Source organism: Melospiza melodia, chromosome 4 (assembly GCF_035770615.1).
Source record: "Melospiza melodia melodia isolate bMelMel2 chromosome 4, bMelMel2.pri, whole genome shotgun sequence".
In the NCBI taxonomy this organism is placed as follows: Eukaryota; Metazoa; Chordata; class Aves; order Passeriformes; family Passerellidae; genus Melospiza; species Melospiza melodia.
The window spans coordinates 90391406-90397114 of NC_086197.1; the positions used below are offsets into that span (position 1 = coordinate 90391406).

A 5709-nucleotide genomic window follows, 5' to 3' on the forward strand; every position below is an offset into this window, starting at 1 on the left:
GGCGGAGGCGGTGCGGAACGGGCCCGGCCCAGCCTCGCGCGGGCGGAGGCGGCCCCAGGCTGCGCCCGCCCCCGGCCGGCCCCGCCGCGCTGACGCCGGGTGGGGAGCGGAGCCGGGCCGGGAGTGGGACCGGGCCAGGGGCTGCTCCTGCTTCCCACGCTTCCGACACCGCCGGCCCGCTCGGGATGCCTGGGAAGCGGCTGGGGTAGGCAGGCGGGGATGTACGGAAGAACTGCAGCTGTGCAGAACAAAAGTTTAATTTCTGAAGGCGGCTATAGCCAAAGCAGGGAATGGTGAACACGAGATGAGGCCTTCCTGAGCCTCCTGGCATCTGAAACACGTGGCGCTAATTGAACATTAGTCCCAGGACAGGGGAATGTACCATTGAAAACCTACACTGTAACTATGCAAATCACTTTAAAAACCAGGCCAGATCTGTGCTGTCAGTGCTTTCTGATACAGTCAGAATGTCATCTTCTACCCTCTTTTCTATTTTAAGCACTGGTGCAAGGAAAGTATTTTCATTAACTTCAACATGTAGATTTGTCCTTATTTTTAAGACCCTGTGTGTCATGTCCCAATCCCAGCCTGTCTCAGACTTCCTCTGAGCCAGGCTATTAATAATTTAGTGTCTCATACTTCTTATTCTCTAGTTGTATTGTATTCACAGTCTTAGTGATGAGACTTACAACTGGTATATGTATATGGGTAACTTATTTTCTCATCTCTTGTACTTACCTTCTCTCATGGAGTAGAATAAGAAAGTAACACAATGGAGTACTTTGCTCGAAATTTAAAAAATCCCAGGTATGCATGAATTCCTCAATGACTAGCTTATAAAAGACCTCATATAGGAAAAAAAGAAAGGAGCAAAGATGCAGCTGTCCTTAGGTCTGAGCAGAGATTTATCTTATAAAGCCCTAGGGGATCAAATCTTTGTCTTTTCTACAGAGCTTTAATTTACCCCCTCCCTGTCCAGCCTTCACACTTTGAACTTAATTAACCTACCAGATCCTAGTAGGGATATCAGGAGTGGCTTCAGTACACTTCTGAGGAGAGGTGAGCAGTGGACTGGAAGCAGCAATGGAGGTTAGCGATTGACAAGGCAGATAATGGCACTTCTGACAGCTGTAGTGCCAAGGAGGAAGCCAGTGCTAGAACATCAACTATGTGTTATTTGAACATTGCTGTCATTTGGCCATTGACTATGGCTGTGGTATTTTGAAAAGTTGTTTCTTCACCTCTCCCAGGCAAAAACATCTTGCTGAAAATATCTGGCTGGGGAAAACGTTCAGCAAGACTTCTACCATGCATTGGCCCAACTTTTTCTGTCATGTAACTTCTTGCTTCTATCTTTTGCAGGAGAGCTTCCCTAAAATACTTATTTTTCCTCCTCAAAATTCCTACATTAAGTACCTCCTTGTCTTCAAAATCCTTGTCAGTAATTAAGTAGCTTCTATCTTACAACTGTGCTTGGTATGATAATTACCCTTCTCTTAGTTTTCGCTGTTGACTACGTGTTCATCTATCATCCCCTACCATCAGCTCAGATGGAATTTGGAGTGGTATGAAGTACCTCATACACTGAAGAACCAGCATTTTGAAGGACCTGCAGGTGCTACCACAAGGTAAATAGATTAATAAGATCATTCCTATGTGTTTCCCAAGTCTTCTAATATATTCAGAAAAGTTTATTACTCCTTTCTCAATACCGACAAGAATTCTCTGACATATTAAAGAATTGTCTGTGTCTGAGAATCACAGACAAAATGCACGAGATCACCCTTCCTATGATTCAGGGTCTGGAAAGAGGGAAATGCTCTGAAGGTCTGCTTCAGAGATAAAACTGATCCACCCTGGCAGGTGGAGACCATCAGTAGAGTTCACTGAAGATGGCTTTCTCAGTCACCTCCTGTTATGATCTACCCTTAACATGGTTTCCAAGTGGAAGCTGGCAAAGGGCTCACAGTCATGACCTCTTTCTCTTTCCATTGGTCAAGTGCTCCTTTTACATACAGAGTTATACTGTAAAATATATTAAAAAAATAATATGTGGTTTGAGCTTGATTTTTTTTCCTCTGGTTGGTTTAACAATTAAAATCCCTTCTATTATAAATTATCTAATATATCCATCAGTTGATATCATTACAATATTATCTTAATCTCTATTACAATGTATCAGTATATTCCCATAGAAACTTTGTTAAATGTAACCTAAAGGAGGTTTGTTTTGTGGAAAAAAAATATGAGCAAGCTCTAATAAGTTTGTGATGTCTTCCTACTCTCAGGCTCCCTAGGAGGGGAAATCAGGATAGCACATCTCAGCAGATGGGAGCATAAATCTGGCTAGGAAGAGAACGCAAGTGAGAAGCATCTTGAGTCAATCTCCTCGCAAGATGCTCGTTGAAAATCTGAAGGTACAAAGTTGAGATGTTCCCAGTCTATAGAAAAAGCTAATAAAATAGAGCAGCAATAACTGCTCTCACTCTTGTTCAGTTTTATGCCTCCCAGGGGCACAGACAATCAGGCAGATAAGTTGTAATTTTACACCCCTTTGCACCAGCTGCACTTAACTAACCTGATTTTTACCTGCCACTAATAGCACCACAGAGAACTAAAACCAAAGAACTATTAAAAGCCTAATGTATTTTTCATATGTATGTTGTTTGCATTTTTCATGCTTATTTTGAGGCCTTGCATGAAGCAAAAAGTGGGGGTGATAACTCATTACCATGCAAAATTTAAAAATATAAACGTATGAAGAAGAGATTTTTTTGAAAATACAGAATTTTGTTCACAACGCAATCTCAGCGAGAAGGTTCCTTGAGGAATTTTGAAAACAGTCCAAAATGAATCATACAGATTTCCAAAATAATGACAAAAATGGTTTTCCAAGAAAACAAGTTATCAGTTTATAGGAGTTTAATAGGCCATCACCTTTAAGTTGATGCTTCCCCTTTTCCCTTCACCCATTATTTTCTTTTAAATAAAAAGCTGCTTTGTTTTGAAATTAATCTCTAAATCCATTTGTCAATTAGTTGGCAATCAAAGAAAGGTGAAGAAGCATCTTATCTAGACAGATGAGGATAATTTTATGCAGAGAGGGTTTGTTTTTTTTTTGACCAAGTCTGTTCATATCTAAAAAAATTATAGTGCTCTACAGGCTGATTTTAAAATAAAAATGCATTTGACTATAGAAAATCAACCTTAAGCATAGGATTGGGAGGTAACTGTGAAATATGTTTTCTCTTTTTACCTTAATTTCACCATTAGGCAATTGACTCAGGGGTGCTGTAAAGCTTTGCAGCAGTGTAGACAAAACAGGATGTGATCACCCACAGATCTGAGTGGCAGCCTTCAGCTCTTGCAGAGATGGTAAAGAGCAAACACAATATGAAATAGGGATCTGGGTTGGAGGAATAATTCTGTATTTCTGCCCCTATTCACAATTATCTCAGAAAGCCTTTAAGGGGTGAAAGGCCTTCCTTGTGTTTGTGCAGAGGAGGAGGGAACAGCTGGGACGGCCCAGAGGCTGAAGTGTGAGCTGCCCACAGGGCTGATGAGGGCTGCAGAGCAGCAGGGCTGGGGAGTGATGCTGGGTGGGACCCTCTCTTGCAGCAAAGCTGCTGCCTCACACACAGCAGGAAAAGCCAAGGCTACAAAGGTGGAGGGAGAAATGAGCTCTCCTGTCAGCTCATGCTGCATTCATGGGGCGGCCTGCAGGGTTAGCAGAGTGTGCTCTTTACATGCCTGCCTGCCTTGCCTGTGCCTGCTGTCACACTGGGCTTTCCATGAATTATTTTAGCTGCCTTTGATCACTGTTACTGCTGTGAAATTTTGTACCTTACTAAGCTCCTGGTAAAATGCCTGTTTTCCTCAGTGCAAACTGGATCTGGCCACTAAAAACTGTTAAGAAGTCACAGCATTCATATCAAAGATTCACGGATGTGAAAGTGAAATGGATGGTGGGAATACCTGGGGTATTTTTTACTCAGTTATGAATGACTTTAAACTCTCATTCTTCATCATCCATACAGAAAATCCTGGTACCTGAGTTTGGCTAACTCGCAGATTATAGCCACAATGTAGTACTCCTTCTTTATGTGCCTAATTCTGCATGTAGACAATAAAATCCAGAATACAAATAATCTTTCACCTTTCTATCACCCATCACTTTCCTGCTGTTTGAAGATACTGGGATATATGAAGGAGACCTCTGGCATTCATCATTCACATATGGAGTTGTTCAAAGTGATTAGCACTGGCAAAAGTAATCCCTGCATCCTCCTGGCTGCTTGACAAAAAGAGCACAACTGACTTCAGGCTACTCTGTAGAAGCAGTACAGAAAATATTCATGGTTTCCAATAGAAAATAGGTGATATTAAGTGTGTCATTTCATAGCAGATTGTTTTATCTGAGCATTCACTGGGCCAGTGCAGCCATACTAGGGGCAGATAAATAAGGGGTCCTATGCAGGCAAGGATGAGGAGCAGAATCCTCTCAGGTACGTGCTAGCTGGTCAGCTGGGAACATGGAATATGTTCTGAGAGCAACCACCTTCACTGTATTTTTCAGTGTACAAAATTACCCTGTAGCTATGAAATGAGTGCAGCGTTAGGGATAATTTGTACATCATGCTAAGTTTGGCTGTGGGGCACAGTGGAAGCTGGATAGTGGGCTGCTACAGTGGTTTGCCTGATTCTGTTCCTTGTCAATGTTGCTGATGAATAGTAAGGAGGAAAGAAATCTGAAAAAGCCCTAAACCAAGTGATAAAATAGAGTATTAGATTCATATTTCTGGTGCCAGTTTGTCAGACAATCCATGGAGTTACTACACAAGGTTTAAAAAGGAGAGAATTCTAAATATAATTTTTAGTATCCAGATAACCTCTGAATGTAATAAAGCTTTTCAGCAAAATGAGACATTAAATGCAGACTGTTTTGTTACATTTACTTCTCCAGAAAGGCACCCAAAACCTGTGCTATTTGTGCTGCTCTGTTTCTGTGGAAACTGTGTGTTGAAGTGGAATAGAAAAAGCAGAGAAAAGAGAATGAGAGGTGAAGTGTTTTTGGCTGAAGTCCCATTGGCCAGTCACAGTTTGAGCTGGGGTAAGTCAGACAAGCAAGCCCTCAATACTGAAGTCCAGAGTTTTCTTTCTTCTTCTTCTTCTTAGCTTGTGGTGAGGGAGGAGCCTGGTTCAACAGACACCATTCAGAAAGTGATTGCTTAAGTTTTATCTGGGTTTTCCCCTGTCTTTTACTCATATCAAAGAAGTAAAATTTACAGATATTTTATGCAACAATAATTTTAGTCAACTGTGAATGTTAGAGAATAGCTCCCTGAAGCAGTAGAGTGAGATTTGCTCTGAAAGGAGCCTTCCATTGATGGACAAGTTTCACAGTCACTGCTCTTTTGAAAAGCACCATTGTGTCCTTGAAAGGACAGTCTCCTCTTCCAGGACTGAAAAAATACCTTTTAATCTTTCTAGGGCTTCCAACACATGCATGTTTTTGATGAATTGCTATAAAAGACAAACAGCCTTGACTAATAAACTCAGCTCCTTATTTTCTGTTCCCTGACAATTGGTTCACTGCCAGTCATACTACTTTTTCCAAGAATAAAACCCTTTCTTTAAAATAATATCTAAATGAACTTCTTAATATATTGTTATTTTTTTCTGTTGTTGACCAATGTTTGCCTGCTGCCT

General features: G+C 41.3%; 1 long non-coding RNA gene across 1 annotated transcript; it reads left to right on the forward strand.

Annotated features, from left to right (window-relative positions):
• Positions 1-1490: 1490 nt before the first annotated feature.
• On the forward strand, positions 1491-5119 carry LOC134418110 (uncharacterized). Its single transcript, XR_010027701.1, has 3 exons — positions 1491-1628; positions 2289-2417; positions 4964-5119. It is a non-coding gene; the product is annotated as an uncharacterized LOC134418110 (long non-coding RNA).
• The last annotated feature ends 590 nt before the right edge of the window (positions 5120-5709 follow it).